Consider the following 19,402-nt stretch of genomic DNA (forward strand, 5'->3'; position numbering starts at 1 on the left):
CAGCTGTGCTGGCAAATGTGCAACAGTGGGTGCATGTGTGAACATATGTTGTTGAGAAACATAGGCTGGAAAAACTCCCATCAGACCACCCTTTATGGTGGATTTTGCGTCATGTGGGATGTTTTGTTGATCATACCAAACCACAACCGACCAAGTAGTGTCGCTGTGAAAGTGGATGTCAATAATCTAGCCATAATGTCCAGAGTGAAGAAATAGTGTGTCCTAAAGTGCAGTGCTTAAGTGATAGTGATAAATTAAAATTGACTACACAGGCGCTGTACAACATTCAAAACGCAACCTATGTGTCATACATTAAAAACACGCCGAGTAGTATGGCTACCCCGTGGCGCTATGCAGAACGGTCGACATGTTTCAGCCTCTGGGGCATTGCCCCGGCTTTCTTCAGGACCATAAAGAACGCTACTGCAACTATAAATGATGTGTTAAGTAAAAAGGACAAATGATGTACTAATAAAGTTACATATCTACCAGGAATCGTCACAATTGAATTCCCACTGGAAGGGGAGAAGAACATCTTCTTCCTAGAAAAAATGTTGACAAAACACTGTATTACACACACGCAGCCATAAGAAAGCACAGATACCAAGCCAACAAAACACACCTGCCTGAATGAAATTTACATTCAGCATTGTATGACCAAGCATAATAGCTTAAACAACATGAAGCATTTCTCCATGATGCTACTCACCCAGCTTTGTGTGGGTGAAGACCTCACCTCACCCGGCAACCGCTCGGGAGTATGAGGCCCCTCTCTGTAGTGTAGAAAAAAGGAGCACTGTAAGTACATAGCTCTACCGTGTCCACGCCAATTGCTCTACACATAAAACCCTACAGACGTGTGGTGGTAACCCAACTGTTCAACCCACAGTTCAACCCACAACCAGTCACTGAAAAAACAGCATAATGCTGTGGTGTGTTACATAAAACCTCTATGTGGTTTCTTGATAACTTCCAAGCGCCTGCCTAATGCTAGTAGCATATACTCATTGATAGGTCTTCCAAGTTACTAACCCAGGGATTGTCTATAATAAGGGGCTGTTCAAGTGCCCGAAATATTAAGCCAAAATGTCTTAAATAAGCCTCTGAGTTTGAGTCTAAAGGGCTGAAGGGGACCGTCCAACTGATCGGCTCGAGTGTACCAAATTCAATTACATGAAAAAACGGGGGGGGGGGCTAGCTGAAGGTGAACGCATCGACAGGAGACTCACCTGTCCGTCGGTGCCCCCAGTGGAAAGTCGAGCGGAAGTGGAGGTAATTTGTAGACCGCTCCTTGGTGTTTTATATAGCTGCCTAGAAACCATTGAAAAGGCAGAGACGGGGCGTTTGAATCCCGGCAGTGTGGAGAAACGCGCGAGAGGAGGCGCGAGAAGAGAAACTACTCTTTGACGCCTGCGCAGTAACAATGGTTTACCGGACAAAGAAATGCAGATCGTAGTCACTTTATTATGAACCACCAGCGCGAAGAATGTTTAAAAGATTTAGTTGTTGTTAAGTAGCGCGGATAGTGAAAAAGAGCTATTTGTAATAATAGCTCGAAGTGCGCATACAGTAATACACGCGCACGGCTATTGAGGAGACACTTGATCTAAAGCCCCCTCGGTGTGTAGTGTATTTTAGGCAATGGGTCTTAAACAACAGACAGCTAAGGCGGTCTCTGTAGGTGAGAGCAAAAAATACTAACCATTGAGTTTGACCTATACATAAGCCAGAACAGCGGTTAGCTCGCAAAGCAAACAATATGTACAAAAAATGCAAAGAGCCCTACCAAGAAGACAGGATGTCTTCAGCTACAGCAAAATAATGCCACAGATGGTCTCAGTAGGCTTAACACTATGGCTGCTAGGTGTTTTCCCCTCCTGTGCTGACTTTTTTGATTATTATGGTTTTATGACGAGCTCAGCTCGTCATAAGCACAGCTCCAGGCTACCTCATGACGAGCTGAGCTCGTCATGAGCATGGAAAGGGTTAAGCATCTGTCCTACAAAGTATATTTTAATGGAGCTGCCACTTTCATAAATTATGAGTCCTTGTATCGGCACAGACCCAGCCCTGTGTTTTTCACCTGTTTGTCACATCCCTTTTATTCCAATAATCTATGCACCATGTATTAGTCTCAGCGGCATTTAGATGCAATTTTAAAGAAATCTGAAACACCATAAGCTTTGACCCTTTTTAACACATCTATAAATTGAGAGTAGATTTGTGACTTCAAGGGTGAGAAACTTTAGCCATTGGGGAGAATCATTACAATCGAGCAGTGGACGGCAGCCGTAGGACAACATGATAGAGGCCAGACCTTCCTATGTGTGTGCCATGTACTAATTTGGCAAAAGTGGTGACCGAGTTATGAGTGGAGGTGGCAAGGAGCCAGAGAGCTGGCCAGTGCTTCACTTAAGGCTGATGTTTCTCCTGCAGCAAGTGCCATCGAACTTGAACTATTATTAAATGATAAATTAAGATGGTGTAATTAGAGCCTCTTAGACACAAATAAAATAACCCATTAAAAGATCTTCTACAGGATGAACTAGAAACGTTGTAGGTTTATAACAGAGTGGTTTATTCATATGTACCTCATACATCAGTAGCATGGAAGCAACTGCTAGATGAGAAATCAGTCAACTACATTCTAAGTTCTATAGAACTTGTGTTACAGAGATGTCATTAGGGAGGACACCACACATCTCCCTTCCAATAAGGACATGTGCAGAAAACATAGAATTACAATTCACATTAAAAAGATACATATATAACATAATGAAACTATAAATGTACTAGTTAACATAGTCTATCAGATAAGATAGTATGGTTGTCTTACGCTCGCTTCGACATATATCTGAATGAGACAACTTATACATCAAACCTATCCTTACCATCTTTTCCTATTTCTGAATTCGATTTTAGGATAACTACTCTATTCATATTCCAAATTCTTCCATCTTCCAAATTAACAGCATTCCTAAAACATTTTGTCACACAAATTGGCTTTGTGTATATGGATCACGACAAAGCACCTACAGGTGCCTTCACTCGAACAAAATCACCAACCCTTACATCAACGTCTTTTACTCTTTTCCTTTCATCAAAGTTTTTTTATTTTTAAGCTGCAACTTTTCTTCTCTTAGTCTCCAAGCACCAACACAATTATCTTGTATTCCTTTAATCCAAGTCATCCAACTTGGGCACAAACTTGTGTTAGGAGCTCTTCCCTTGAACAATTCAAAGGGAGACTTCATGAAAAATTCCTGAAGTTATTTCACAAAGACTTCATCCTCTAGAACATCTTCCTCTAATAGATCTTCTACATCACATACTAAACGGGACAAACAATCTGCAGTTACATTGTCTACACCAGGTAGATGTTCAACCTCAAAATTAAAATCCTGTAGAAGATCACCCATTGGCTTATCCTTGAGGAAATAAAATCCAGGCACTTTTTCGAAACAATTTCCCTCTGTGGTTTGTGATCCGTGAATACTTTGAATAATGTTCCCCAAATAAGTTTGCAAAACTTTTTAAGTGCCCAGGAAATGGCCAACGCCTCTTTTTCAATTATTGAGTAATTTAACTCTGCTCCTCGCTGACTTTAAAGAATACAAAGAGAGCAAAAAGCAGTGTTGTTTGGCGGAGCAACAGCATAGGAGAAAGAAATGTCCACGGGCAGATGATTGCATACAAATTCTGTCTGACAGTTGAAACAAACCATCATAGACGACAAATGGAGACGCATCTACGCATTAATTGCTCCCAACAAGAGCTATGTCAACAGTCTCAATGGTGGAAGCTACATACGAATGTATGACGTTACAACGCATACATTTACAATGCATGCCTTTACAACACAGTTTTTACGTCGTAACATCCTTTTCAGCGCACTCCATTACATCACATGACACTACATCGCATTTTTAGAAACTACCTTTACAACGCATTCCGTTACATTGCAATTTACCTTTACAACGCACACCATTACAACATATACCATTACATTGCATTTCAGGTAAGTATTGGATAGTATAGGGGTAAAAATTACTATTCTAACTCCAGGGGGTGGAGCAGTAGGGGAAGTGTTGGATAGTGTAGGGGTGAAAATTACTATTCAAACTACAGGGTGTGCAACAGTAGGGTAGGTTTTGGATAGTGATGGAGTACTATGTGTTGTAATGGTATGCATTGTAATGGTATATGTTGTAATGCCTGCATTGTAGTGACATGCGATGTAGTATCATGCGATGTAGTGTCATGCATTGTAATGCCTGTGTTGTAGTGACATGCGTTGTAAAGGATGTTGCGATGTAAGGACTGCGTTGTAAGTGTAGTGCGATGTAATGGTTGCGTTGTAAAGGATTTAAAAAGACATACCCTATGCACACACTTAGTGGGTATAATAGGTCACTGTGTGGCCATTTATAAAATAACAAATCAGTGCAGAGAAACAACAATGAAGTACAAAGTAATATACGATTGATGTAAATAAATGGACATATGATGACAACAGCGTCGTGGTCTCCTTGTTTAATGTATCACAGCTTGAAAACAACCAGCCGACACGTGTTTCATCGCATCACGCGAATCTTCAGGGCTCTAAATGGTTGTGCTTGGACCAGGAGGTCGCTCTTCCGGTGATACTTCCGACCCGGATGGGCCCAAGACCATGATAAGTTCCAGTATTCAAATGGTATTGCTTGACTTTTAAGCGTAATGCGCTCTTTAAGTCACCCGGGAAATAGTTTGGCAGTTAAGTGGTACCGATATATTCAGTATCCGAAATGTTCATTGAAGCTGATAGAGGTCGCTCTATGGCCTTGTGGGGGTTGGTGTCTGATGACGTCTCGTTATCTTCGTCTCTCCCGGGTCTCTGTGTTCCTGGTGTGATGAAACACGTGTCGGCTGGTTGTTTTCAAGCTGTGATACATTAAACAAGGAGACCACAACGCTGTTGTCATCATATGTCCATTTATTTACATCAATCATATATTACTTTGTACTTCATTGTTGTTTCTCTGCACTGATTTGTTATTTTATAAATGGCCACACAGTGACCTATTATACCCACTAAGTGTGTGCATAGGCTATGTCTTTTTACTTACTTTTGGATTAGGACAGTTCGCTGACTTCTCCATTGAGTGGTTACATGGTTGTCCACTCACCCAGTTGCACCATTTCCTATTATTCTTGTCTAGTGCTTCCACACTGGCAGTGCGCCCATTCTCTGACTTCTAAAAACAATTTTCTCCTGTTTTGTATGCGTTGTAAAGGATGTTTCCCTCTACATACACATTGTGGTCCCCGCCAAAGAATGGGCAGCCCATGCAACAAGGCAATACGTCGATCAGGATAAATCCAGGACAAAATCCGTGGAGGCCGAAGATCACCATCTAGAACAGAGGTCTTCAAACTTTTGTCGGCCGAGCCCCCCATCTAAACCTTTTTACACGTGGAGCCCCCCCCCCCCTCCCCACCACCACCACCTGACAAAAAAGTTCTGGAAGCTGGCACTCTGCATCATTGATGGCCATTCCCTCCTGCAGAGCCCAGGTCGTATAGGGCAAATAATATTAAATAAAGGTAGAGTGTTTAGTAAACTGAAGTTTTTGGTGGTCCATGTGCTTATTCTAAAGTTCAAATGAAAAGTCTCCAAGAAAATAATTAGCACAAAAAATTACATTGGTGCTTTATTTTTGACATAAAACACAACATGTAGGCTAGATTAGCAAAAACACTCCCAAAACACAGGTGTGGGAGTGCATGTTTTTCTCCACAGAGACAATGTGTGGATGTATTCTTACTTCTGCCATACCTAGGTTGAGCTCCAGTTCCAGTCTTGAGCAGTGCCTTGATACGGGAGTGCTCACAAAATGTTGTAATATATTTTTTGTAGTTTTATATAGTGCGAACTGGACCCAAAGGTATTGGAGCGCTTTACAGGAGCATCTTTTACATTACACAAGCACACATTCATTTTTTGAAAGCACAGGAAATTAAATGATTTGTCCAGAATCACAGGATGTTTAGCAGGCATCAAGAAGTGAGCCTGGTTTCCCAGCTCTACAGTCATCAGCTCTGGCCGTTGTGACACATCCTTGCCCCTAAACAAGACATCAGAAAAAGAAGTTCCACAAAACATGCTTTCTGACACAATTGAAAAATCCATGATTATGTGGAGTACGGCCAGGTGTTGCCATGCTTCCGGTTTAAGACGTCACATGGCTTGAGAAGAGCTCCAGTGGGCAGTCTCCCCTGTGAGCTTTCCCATTTCAATCTCTGTCCTCCCTGCAAGTTTCCACTGTAGCTAGGGCGGTGGGGTCTGATTGCATTGCTAAACACTGATAATCTGTAGTCCCCCTTTGTCACTCATCTCCACGCAGACATGGCTGAAGAGCATGGGTACATAAGGCTGGACACAGCAGTAAGATATGTTACGGACACAGATTTTATCATCATGTGAGAATTGACAGTATCTGAATCGGTGGCGGCAGCCATGTCAATGGCCTTAAAAAACATACAGGACCTCCTGTCTGACCAGTTTTGACTTGCAAAAGGGTCGCAGTTCGGATACTCCCTGTGGGCGCAGGAGGGTCCCCAAAGTGTGGATCAGAGATAAGAGAAATCCGGAACAAAGGCATGCTCTTTTGACAAGTTTCAGTTGCGAAGACCAGAGGGATGAGGTAGCTGCTGGTCCCAGTGGTGTATTTTGACTAGATAAGGGTGCCGCCCATAAAGGGGCTTCTGACTAAGACCTGGGGGATACAAATACCTTCACACCAGGTGTGCAATTCCCATAGGGCTCAAAGGGCTTCATCATTTGTGTCAGCCCAGGATGAGACAGCTTCCCGGGCACACACACAGACAGTTTTGGAGCAGCCAGCCTCACCGAGTACTTCACACAAACATGATCGTTCGCCATCAGACTGCAGGGCTAAGCTACAATTCAAATCTGTTCAATTCAGAAGCTGGTCTTTAAAAGACCATTTTGTGTTAACAAAGCCTTGTTTTTTGTCACCCCTTCTTAGAGCCCCTGCATGTCTACTCTTCCTATTGCTGGAAGAATTAGAACCCCGCCACCCCCCTCCCCAACTGTTGCGCCTCTGGCCTCTGACCTCTGGCTCCACACACACTCAGCCGAGCCCCCAGCAACTGGAGCTGCAGCAGCCCGGGCTGAGACACATGACTCACGAAGGTGAAGTGGTGGGGTGAAGTGTGCGCTCCCTTGAAAATATGCTGCCCCCCCAAAGGGGAGCGCCCGCAGTTTGAAGACCTATGATCTAGAAAGATATGAGAAGGAGGCTCTCGTGTCCAACGAAAAAGAAATTTTGATCACATTGAAAGGCATAAGGAAGGATAGGGCTCCTGGCCCAAATGGGCTACCAGGTAGTGTTTTCAATGAAGATCGGACCTTTTGGGCACCCCACATGCATTGTCTATTCAATTACTGCCATAAAACTTCAGGAGTACCAGACTCGTGGAAAGGCTCCATCCTGCAACCGATCTTCAAGAAAGGAAACGCTTCATTACAGAATTACAGATTAATTGCTCTATTAGACGTTGCTTGGAAGGCATATGCAAAAGTGCTTCTGAAAGAGCTAGAGGCATGGATAACAGACAACCAAATAATACCTCAATACCAGACAGGATTTTGTCTGAACTCTTCAACAATGGACAACGCCATTGCATTATCATCCCTAGCAACTAAGGCCATAGAGGGCATAACCTCACCCCTATACGCCTGCTTTGTCGACTATAGCGCATCTTTTGATGGCATCGATCACAACATATTGTGGGCAAAGCTTGCAAAATGGGGTATACCGAGGAAACATCTGGCAGCCATTAAGTCCCTTCACATTGTCACATGAGTCGGCACTAAGCTCACACAGGCACATGCAACAGCCAAGATCTACAAAAACAAACGGCTAAAACAGGGCTGTGTGATTGCATCAACATTGTTCAACCTATATATTGCGGACTTGGGAGTTGCACTTTTAAAAACCAACATCTTCCCACCCAAATTGGGTCACCTTAGAATACCTATCATGCAATACGCGGACAACCTTGTTATTCTGGACCAAACCAGAATAGGCAGGAAAAGGGCTTTGGAGACTCTACATCTCTGTTATATGAAAGACAAACCCAAAAAGTCCTTGCTGTGCTGGCACAACGGTCTATTAAGCATTGCCACCGCAAACGAGTATACCTACCTGGGAGTACAATTCTCAGATACTAGTAGAACAACACTTCAGACCAAAACACTGGAGGCAAAAGCGGCCAAGGTCACACACGCCCTAGGCAAAATACACCAGAATCTTGTGAGCCATTCAACGGAGGGAATCCGAAGAGTAATACAAGCCAACCTAGTTCCAACTATAAACTATGGCCATCTGGCTTTCCTGGGTTTGTTGTCCGATAAACTGGAGCATTTGCATATGATGGCTTTCAGAAATGTCTTTAGGTTGACACTCTCGACAAGGCGCACACTAATTCGACTTGAGTTTAACCTAACAGCAATGGATATAGAATGTAAAAAAGATATAGTAAAACTGTATTATCATGTGATCAAGGCAGGCCCCGGCACCTTGAGTGAAGCACTTCAAATAGTCTTCTTGAACAAAACTAGTCAATGGGCTAGGTACCTTGGGTCAGCTAATAGTACACTGTGCTTGCCAGCTCATCACACAATGGTCATCCAACTGCCAACAGCTAGCTTAAAGAACCTGCTAAAAAACAGGGAAAGATCATTTCAAGGAACCACTATATAGAAAGGATTAGAGTTATCCGTGGCGCAGAGGGTCTTGCCCACTCACATGAAGTTACTCTATGCCAAGTGACTAGGAGGAGTGTTACCCACAGGGGTGTGGGAGCACTCAGCGTTTTGTAAAATACCCCTCACACAGTTCTCCGTACTGCCCCACACGCTGCGCAGCGTGTGAGGCAGTACGGAGGACAACTCATCCCGAGTTTATTGCACAAATAGCAGTCAACCCCCAGACGTTCTAGAGTGCTCATGAAGCAAGCAAGCAATTTCCAATGAGTCATGCAACTGCATGTATCCTGAGCCAAAAAACCGCTGTAGGCACACTATAGCCTATAATTTTTAAAACACTTAAAAATATTTTTCACTTTTTGTTACTAACACAAAATACATTAGTGAAACGTGAGTAAGGTGGGGAAGTTGTGCCCCCATCCTGAAGAAGTAGCACATGCTCTGAAACATGTCGACGCACATCTGAGGTACTGTCCATAAAAACGACAGATAATAACCTCGCACTTCACTTCTTTTAATAGTACCAGCCCGGGGTTGTGAATAAAGTTTTTTCCTATACACCCACGAGCCAGGTACTTTTTAACCCTTCACTAAATCCCACCACTCACATAAATATCCCTATCACTTACACCACACAATCACCACACATAGTCATTACTATCAGTGCTCCCGCATAGTCGTAGGTCGCAGCACGCCGCATCCCGGTAGAGGGGTGCGAAGACCCTATGATGAAGCATGACACCAAGGGGTCTTTTGGTGTGTGAGGGGTATTTTACAAAACACTGAGTGCTTTTGTTTATGTATCTATGTCTGTGGAGTAAGAATCCTACCTCTGTACTCTACCTCCCTCCTTTGTTAATTTCTCGTTACTCTATGCCAACCATACCTGAAAGCCGGGCTGGGCAGACACGCTTTTCAAAACGTTCTGTAGATCAGGCTTCTAACTCTACCAATACAGGTCTACAGGGCACATTGGAAAACCACACCAGCTGGAAACAAAGGATGTCGCTTATGTCAATATCAAACAGAATCTGCAGAGCATGTCATCTGTTGCTGTCCAGCCTTTGCAAGCCCAAGGCGCAAATACTTAAGGACAATGTTCAATCTAAACAATGTTTACATGCAACATGCAAGGAGACTTTAACATTCATATATATCACAACAGTACCAATGGAGCTTGCACGCACCGGGAAGTTCTTTGCCATCGCTGGAAAGGATTTATGCCAAACTCAAGAACAAAAAATAACAGCATTTAATAATAACTACATACCTACTGCCACTGAGCATTAACATCACTATATGGAATGGCCATTAGCCATCTTGCATTAAGCCTTATGGTTAAGATGTACTAATATTCAGGGCATTGACTCATGAAGCCTGAGGTTGTATATCACAAATATCACAACAACTGTTTCATCTTGCACTATGCTTTATCCATTAGATGCACCAAAAGCATTGCACTGATCAATTGATGTACAAGTCACCCGCTGTTTAAATAAAATAAAAAAATACCTCTTTTTAGATGCCATTTTACTAACCTATTGCTTTAATCATGAAAGTATTATGTTTTTTTATTTGTAAAAGATTTCGGTAATCATACAATAAATTATTCACATATCAAAGCACCTTCAAATATGTGAGTTCAACTCCTTGAAGCACAAGCAATTGGATGTTCTTTTCAGTCCCTAGTTTACTTTAGGACGGTGCTTAAACCCTTTGAGCTAGGATCTGTCACCACTGTAGTGTCTATACCTGGGATAAAAGCTTGCAATTTGGGAGCCTCTTTCAAAGTTTCTTTCAATTTTAAAAATTCACATTCACAATCTTCTCACCAAACAAACTCTTTATTTTTTACTTAATAACAGTCTCATAGTATTAGATTTGCTTGCCAAATTATTTATGAATTTGCTATAACATTCAACCATACCTGAGAAAGATACAACTTCTACTTTTGTTTTAGGTGAAGTTAATTTGAGAATTGTATCCACCAATTCTTTTTAAGACTAATTCCTCTGGCTGTAATACAATGTTCCAAATAATTTACTTCTTGTACTGAAAACATACATTTCTCAAATTTCAAAGTGAGGCCAGCTTTTTCAAGTTTCTCCAGAACTATTCTGACTCTGATATAATGTTCTTGCTGATTTGATCCAAAAATTAATAGAGCAGCCTGGTAGCATTTGACACCTTTCACACCTTTTAAAATGTAAGACATCACTCCCTGAAAAACTGATGCAGCAGACACAAGACCAAACGGCATTCCTTTGTATTTAAATGCACCCAAATGCACCCATTTAAGTGAGGAATGCTGTCAAGTCTTGTGAATCATAAGTAAGCTCTATCTGGTGATATGTCTGAGTAAGATCCAGAGTTGTGAAAAATTTGCACTGTTCAATGTTGACATTATCACGTCTATGTTCGATAGAGGAAATTTGTCTACTACTACTTCCCTGTTGAGGGACCTCAGGTCCACACATAGTCTTATGTCGCCATTGGGTTTGTTCGCAACAACAACAGGTGCCAACCACTCAGATTCTTCCACAGGAGTAATGATTTCTTGACGAAGAAGCTTTTCTAAGTCAAATTTCATTTTTAGCTCAATTCTCTCAATTTTCACACTACCAATTGAATGATCATTTTGCTTTGTTTCTGTGACTTGACAAATTACTTCTTTTACATCTTTGTTTTGATCTACAAAACTTTATAAAATTACCCTTTTTCCCACAACCATGACAGACGAAACCCAAAGCAGGGCATGCTTTAGAATCCTCCTTGTGACCAGACTTGCCACATCGAAAACATTCAAACACATGTTTTGACGTATCCTCCACTACTTTTGAGGTGGATTTTTCATTTTTTACAATACATACATTTTCTTTTACCTCTTCTACAGTGGTTTTAGTTTTCACTTTTCCTCATTTTTATTCAATAACACATTTTAACATATGTTCAACTCTTTTTACAATTGAAATTACTTCTTCTAATGGAGGCTCATCTTTGAGCCACAATTCTTCTCGAATTTTGTCTTCTCTACATTTTAAATCAAATTGATCACGTATTCTTTCTTCATTAGCTGCCCCAAACTTACAACTTTATGCCAACTTCCTCAAACAAGTTAAATAATCTTCAACTGATTCCTCCGTACCTTGTTCCCTTAAGCCAAAATGATATATTTCCATTATAATGCTCACTCTTGGCAAATAATGTTTATCTAATTGCAAAATACATATCTCATATTCATTTAACCCTCTCTGTTCTTCCACTGCTAGATCAGGTACATTTTCTAACACTTCCTGACCTTCCCCTCCAAGACAATGCAAAAGCAATCAATACTTCCTTTCTGCACTCAGGTTTGTATCACATACTCTTGCACAATGTACAAAAATCTTCTTCCACTTGCTCCATTTAACAAGTGGTTCACAAGGGCTGCTTAAAAAAAATGGAGGTGCTGATATGTTTTGCATGTCACACTTGTTGATATCTTATATAGCTAGATGTTAAACACTATTACAACGTTCAAAATTACAATCCAAACTTAAAACTAAATTAATACAATAAGTATTATTACTATATATATTCTTTTGTTTAAAAGGTGTGCCTGTCACCGAAGAAGACGCAAATGTAAAAATCCTATATGTGTGTGTGTGTCACAGTTGAATTTCTTCCTGGATAAGAAAAAGATACACCTAAAATAACTTTCAATATCTAATCCTTTGTTTTATATTACTGCATTTGCAATGTTTTTGCTTTAGTTTCAATAAAGTTTTTTTTATTTTTTTATTTACTTTCTGGTGTGCATGTCACCGCTGTTTCTACTATCAAGCAGTTCACATGACACACATCTTGCCCCTGACTGGCCTGCTTTCTGAGCTGTTGAGCAACCAATAGATTTCCTAACTTTGTGAGACACTCTTGCTCGAGATTGGCCAGCTTACTTTGTCGCTGTGCTTCCAATTGGTTTACCAAAATAGTCGACGTTGGTTCATCTAAACTTGTCAGGCTCTTTTCACTTTAACAAGCTTGCCTGCTGTTTGACCAGAGGGTCCAGTTTTCCGGTAATTTTCTTCAATATAACTTTCTCCTTTTTTAGTTTTTAAATGAAATATTACTAACAATTGCAGAAATTCATAACTGAAGGATCTGTTCAGCTTAATTCGTTTTTTTTTTACAAACTAATATAACAATTCCATTTTCCTTTGATCACACGCAAAGGTATGCGCTCACAAAGTGATCTCACTTGCAAAACAGCACTGCTTCTTTTGTTTGCGATACACACTGATGAAATACACTTGCGTGAATAACCCCGACTTCAATCTGACGTGATCTCACACACTGACTGCTTGCCTTCTTCTTGCACTGCTTAATCTTTCATTAAACGTACGCACTGTGCTCTTCAACTGGTGAGCTTTTTATTTCTTTTGAGCAAATCCCAAAATTAAATTACAGGGAATGTAATTCCATGAACGATACCAACTTCAAACTAGTGTGTTCACACAGGCTGACTGTGCGCCATCTCCTCGCGCTGCTCAATGCTCCATTAGGCACTCGCGCTGTGCCCTTTAACTGCAGAGTTCCTATTTTCTTCAACACATACCCCAAAATTAAATTAGACAGTACCTTGCGGGTCCGATCCTCCCGCTTACTCGTGGGGTTGATTTGAACTCACAACAAATTTCTTTTTAATACGCTTTCAAAATGTTACAACAGTTGATAACGGCAACCAAATTTCTATGTTTCTCCGGCTTGATTTTGAGGTGCTATAACTGCCAGTCACCATAAATTTCATCCCTCGCTCATCGCCAATAAAAGATCTTCTACAGGATAAACTGGAAACGTTGTAGGTTTATAACAGGTTTATTCATATGCACCTCATCCATCAGTAGCATGGAAGCAACTGCTAGATGAGAGATCAGTCAACTACAATCTAAGTTCTATATTCTACAGAACTTGTGTTACAGTGATGTCATAAGGGAAGACACCACATGCATCATACCATCGATTAAGCACAAAATGTATTTTAAAACTTCAAAACATATAATGTGTTGTCAAAATGAGAAAACATAATACACTTTTAAAGCATATTAGTTTTATATAGATGGTACATATGCCAGCTGACTCCTTCACTGTGATAGAAATTAACGCACGTGATGGCCACTTGTGGTAAAGAAGGTTGTGGTTTTGCTTGTGTACAGAAATGGGTGATATGGACCCAAGATGGAAGGATAATTGTTTTCTAGGGCCATGTATGTTAGGTGAAAAGTCATTAAGAGTCAGTCCTACAAGGGGGCCATTAGGAGAGAAGGGAGGCACATTGGTATGCAAAGTTCATAATATTCTATAGAGCTCCAGTAAATGTAAACAAGCAGGCCTCCTTCTGTGTGCCTACATATTTCAACCCTGGGATTGCGCACAAGGGTCTTCATCATGATGTGGGGTTCTAGAGATCTTGGAGAGCAGGTGTGTTCTAGGCTTTAAGCAGTGAGCATACTAAAAAGGCAGGTGCTTTAAGGTATGCGAATTGGTGGGGTGAATTTGAAGCAAGCTGCAGGTGCAGTGTAGTGTCTGGCTAGCAGAACAGAGCAAATAATGGGCTCTGCTCAGAATCAAGCCGGCCACGGAGATGATATCAACCATGCTGTGCGATATCAATTGAATCGGACATCCCCCAGCTGGACTTATGACCCATACCCAAAAGCAAGCCGAGCCTCAGGCAACTGGACTCCAGTCTTGCTCGCCAAATGTGGAACGTGGCAGTGATCACCATCTACAGCGTGCTTTGAATCCATCCTGCCACTCACACACCTTAAAGCAGTCTGTGAGTGAGAGAAGAGAGAGGTCTAAGACTGAGAACAAGAGAAGAAAAGGAGAGGTAATACTAGGACAAGAACAGAGGATTCAAACAAGCTAATGGAGCCTTCTCTGTTCCACTCTGCACTCATTCAATCAGGCTCAGCTGACCCAGTGGGTCAAGATGCCGTTACATTCAGGGGGCCACTTACTGGACCTACTCTGAACTAATTTTGATTTGTCTATAAGGGAACCAGAACAAGTTACCTAGTCTGATCACTATCTGATCAGGTTTTCGTGGTCTTTGGGGGAGTCTCCGCGTACTTCTGCCGTACTTCCTGGCGCCCGCCCCCAGAAGAATAATCTTCCAGTGTTCTCTGAAGCTCTGCTTCAGGCCCGCCAGGCACCTGTCCTTGATCTTGTTGGGGCGGTGGATAGCTTTGACTCCTGGATTAGCCGAGGGGTTAGCTCCACTGCCAAACCAGCTTCCAGTGGTAAACAGCGCTTTTCAACATCGAAGCCTTGGTTTTTGAATACTCTAAAGGAGCTGAAACTCGGTTGTAAAAAATTGGAGCGCAGCTGGCGTCAACAGTACTGCCCTTCCGCTAAGTCCACACTCAGTACAGCTCAGAGGGAATATTACACTGCTATTAGGAAAGCGAAATGTAACTACTATGCTGGGCGGTTTACCAGAGCTAACAACAATAGCAAGGATATCTTTTCTATTGTAAAGAGCTTTCTATCACCCTGTGCGGAGCAAAGGACTCTGCCAGCCTCTGCACAACAGTGTAAGGAGTGGTCTTCCTTCTTTATTGAGAAAAGAACAAAGATTCAGGACAGCTTGGAAATGTTTTCCTATGAACAGTGGAGTGCTCCTCTGGTGCCCCCTCTGATTTCCAGTTTACCTACCTCTCTGTTCACGCAACTCCTGCCTGTGGCTGAGCCTGACATTTTAGCTATTCTGAAATCTTTGAAATCAGGCTCGCCTACAGATCTGTGCCTGGCCCGAGTAATAGCTGGGGTATCTGAGGTTGTTTGTTCAGAAGTAGCTGAGATTATTAATATATCCCTTCAGACTGCCACCGTTCCTGTGTGTTGGAAGCAGGCTAAACTCTTACCCCTTCTTAAAAATCTTCTTTAGATCCCTCTGTTCCATCAAACTATCATCCCATCTCTCTTTTGCCCGCCTTGGCTAATGTTTGTGAGAAGGTGGTATTCTGGTAGCTTGAGGCCTTCCAGGAAACATCTAGTGCTCTTCACCCTGCTCAATCCGGGTTTAGATCCTTCTAAAGTACAGAGACTGCGCTTGTTGAAATGACAGAGGCGATCAGGGAGTGCCTGGATGGATCCTGCAGGGCGGATCTGATTTTGCTGGACCTTTCTGCCCCCTTCGATACGGTGCCCCACCAGCTACTTCTTGCCTGGTTGTCATCTATTGGCATCGCTGGTCCTGCATTGGATTGGATGAAGTCCTTCCTGGACGATCGCACTCAGCAGGTCTGGATGCCTCCCTACTCGTCCTCCGATAGGAAACTTTCAACAGGGGTGCCTCAGGGCTCCACGTTGAGCCCCCTGCTTTTCAATATATATTTGACCCCCCTGATTATAGCCTACGCGGATGACACCCAGCTGATATTTACTTGGAAGGAATCTGATCTGGAAATTAATGCCGCCCAGATCTGCCTTTCGTCTGTTTTCCACTGGCTTGCACATGCCAAACTTAAGTGCAATGAGGATAGGTCAGAGGTACTCCTGTATGGCCAGTTCCCCCTGGCCCTCAGAGAATCTTTGTGGCCTCCAAATGTCCCATGCCCCAGCGGGTGGCCCGGCAAAGAACTAAGGGGTGTGGTTTGGTGAAGATCTCTGGTTTGCAGAACACATTAATAAAGTTACTGGAGTCTGCTTCGGGACCCGTAAGGCCCTACCAAGGTTTTTTCCCCTGCTTCCTAGGTAGGCTAAAGAAATGGTAGCGCGCACCCTCATCCTTTCTGGCCTCAATTATGCCAAAGCTTTGTTCATTGGCATTCCCAGTTATCTGTTTAAGAAACTTCAAATCATACAGAATGCCGTAGCCAGACTCCTGTTCGACATCTCTCGGAGATCTAGTGTTCGGCAGCATCTGCGGGATCTGCATTGGCTACCTGTGTCCCAACGGGTGCAATTCAAGGCCCTTATTCTATCCCACAGGGCCGTTCATGGCCAAGGGCCTGCGTACCTTAGGTGGCGCTTTGCTCTGTATACGCCTAGCCATCCCTTGCGATCTGCCACTCAGTGCCAGCTGGTCATCCCGTGGTTTCATAGTTCACGCTTTGGAGGCCAGTCCCTTTCTGTTAAAGCAGCAGTTGCCTGGAATGCCCTCCCCGTGGACCTACAGCATACACAGGACTTTCGCCTTTTTAAAAAACATTAAAAAACTCATCTTTTTAAACTGCTTATCTAATCTATCCTACCCCCTCTTCCACAGCCCACACACGCCCCAGGACACTCTAGAGTATTAGAGCGCGATATAAGTCTTTTTTCATAACATAACATTAGATCTACTGCACATGCGCAGACTGAGAGTAAACTGCAGTAGGCCACAGGACATGCAGTTTTATAGACATGCAGACGTGTTTTCCAGCATGCCTAATCCATGTTAACATCCAGATTTGTGAATGTTCTAAGATGTTAAACATGCTAAAGTGTTATTATCAGAACATCCATTGACAGAAACCAAAGGACAGATTAGCTTACAGCCCTGGCAGTAAAAGCGACTGTTATGTAAAGGGATGGGCGCATTGTATCTCAGGCAAAATGCTGTTGGTCACAGTGAGGGAGGCCAATGGATGAAATGGGCAGACCCATTGCCCCATGTTGTACGAGGAAAGTGCACGAGAAGAGGGAGGGAGCAGCAAAGGACAGTGGAAGAAGTGTGGGGTAAAAAACATAATGGCTTTAGTCTCACCTCCTGCGTGAGGCTACTTTGCCTTTTACAAATGCCCCTGTCAACTTTCTAAACGTGTGATGCTTTCTAAACTTTCTAAACGTGTGATGCTTTCTAAACTTTCTAAACTTTCTAAACGTGAAAACAGCTCTGTCCAAAACCAAACTCTCCCTGACACCACCCTCCCTCCCACCATACCTTGCCAGATTAAACAGACTGGGCCATCAGGTTTCCTTCCTCTATAGACTCAGTCGTCCCCAACAATCTAGCCTCACTGTCCCAATCACACAATTCTGGAATAATCTTTCGTCCAGGCCAATCACAGAAACAGAATGGACCAGTACATGGGTATCTTGCACGAGACACAAAATCAGCCCTACATTATCTCAGACAAAATACTAGCTCCTTCATAAGGCCTTCTGGACTCCGGCGCGATTATTTGCACACAACATCAGCCCAGACGCCTTTTGCTGGAATTGCAAACGTGCGGAAGGTGATTTATCACACATTATCCTAGAATGCGACTGTGTAGCACATTTTTGGGAGAAGATATTCGAGTTTCTCTCAAAACTATTACACATTACACCAGCTAAAGAGCTCCCTTACTTTTCGGATTCACCCAGGACCCTTCCCTTGACGCAGACGATAAGGCGTTACTTGATCTCCTACTCACAGCGGCAGTTAAGACAGTCCTTAGTAACTGGAAAGATACCAGCAAAGCCAACTTCGCAGGGTGGCTGAATTGGATAATCAGCTTACGTGGTGCAGATAATGTAGCCCTCCAACAGACACCGTGGCGCCCTCCCACGAGAAAACTGTGGTCAACTCTTGACAACTATTTCACGACACATAAGCCACCTTAAACTGGTCCCACACCGTCCACGATCCATTAACATGTGTTTGCAGACTCCCATCATTGTATTATTTATCATGGTGTTTTTTGGATGAGTAAAATGTTGTTTGAGTAAAATGGCTGTGACTAAAATGTTGTTGAGTATAAGATATATGCTCTACTACTTTCGACAAGATATCAGCTATGTACTTTTGTATTGACATTTCCTTTTCATGTAAAGTAGCGTACTGTAATTTTCGCCCGTGAAATTCTGACTCTAATTATGCTACTGGATCTACTCATTGTATGTTGATGCTGAAACAACCAATAAAAACTAATTTGAAATGAAAAAAGAATGATTTGCAGATGGCTAGTTATAAACTGAGGCAACATGGTGAGCAAAGGAATGCTACCCCGAGAGTTTGTCAATGGATAGGCAAATGGCAAGCAGTCCTGCCATCACTTTGTGTGAGTTTGAGTAAGGCAAGGTTTCCTGTGGGATGCTCATCTTTTTATCATCTTTATTAGTAATATGATCTTATGTTTAAGAGTGCAAAATTGTAATTGTCTAGTTGATAATGGCAGTTAGATTCCTTGTTACCTTTGCGCAAATGGCACTGTTCATCAACAGAAGAGACTTTTGAAAATGATTGTAGTCAACAATGTTTGGAATTAAATGTTGCTGTATGAAAGATTATTTTTTGTGAAAATAGGCGTGAAGAATAAATTATATGGTGTTACAAATTAAAAAACAAAACAAAACAAATGCCCCTGTCCCACAGAGACTGCGGTTCGAGCAGGAAGAGCAGTTAAAAGGGTGCATCTCTACATACATGTATCTCTGAAGGAAGGTTGTATGCTGGAACATGCACATCTATTCACACTCACAGCACATGTGTCCCCTTCGGTGTGCACGCCTCTGTGTTACAGACTTTATAATGAGTACTTCTGTAAGCTTAATATTGATATGTGCATTTCTCCAGTTTTCAGGCCACAGATTAGTCCTAAACTGAACATGTTCTTATCCCATGTAAGACATGAGGTGTAATAGCCAAACCTTTGGGATTCTATCCACTTTTCGCTG

General features: G+C 42.4%; 1 protein-coding gene across 2 annotated transcripts in view; it reads left to right on the forward strand.

Moving 5' to 3' along the window:
* SLC47A1 (solute carrier family 47 member 1) overlaps window positions 1–19,402 on the forward strand; it is a 721,842-nt gene that overhangs the window by 477,668 nt on the left and 224,772 nt on the right. The gene's annotated exons all lie outside the window — the stretch shown is intronic.

The sequence above is a fragment of the Lissotriton vulgaris genome, chromosome 2_1 (assembly GCF_964263255.1).
Source record: "Lissotriton vulgaris chromosome 2_1, aLisVul1.2, whole genome shotgun sequence".
Lineage (NCBI taxonomy): Eukaryota > Metazoa > Chordata > Amphibia > Caudata > Salamandridae > Lissotriton > Lissotriton vulgaris.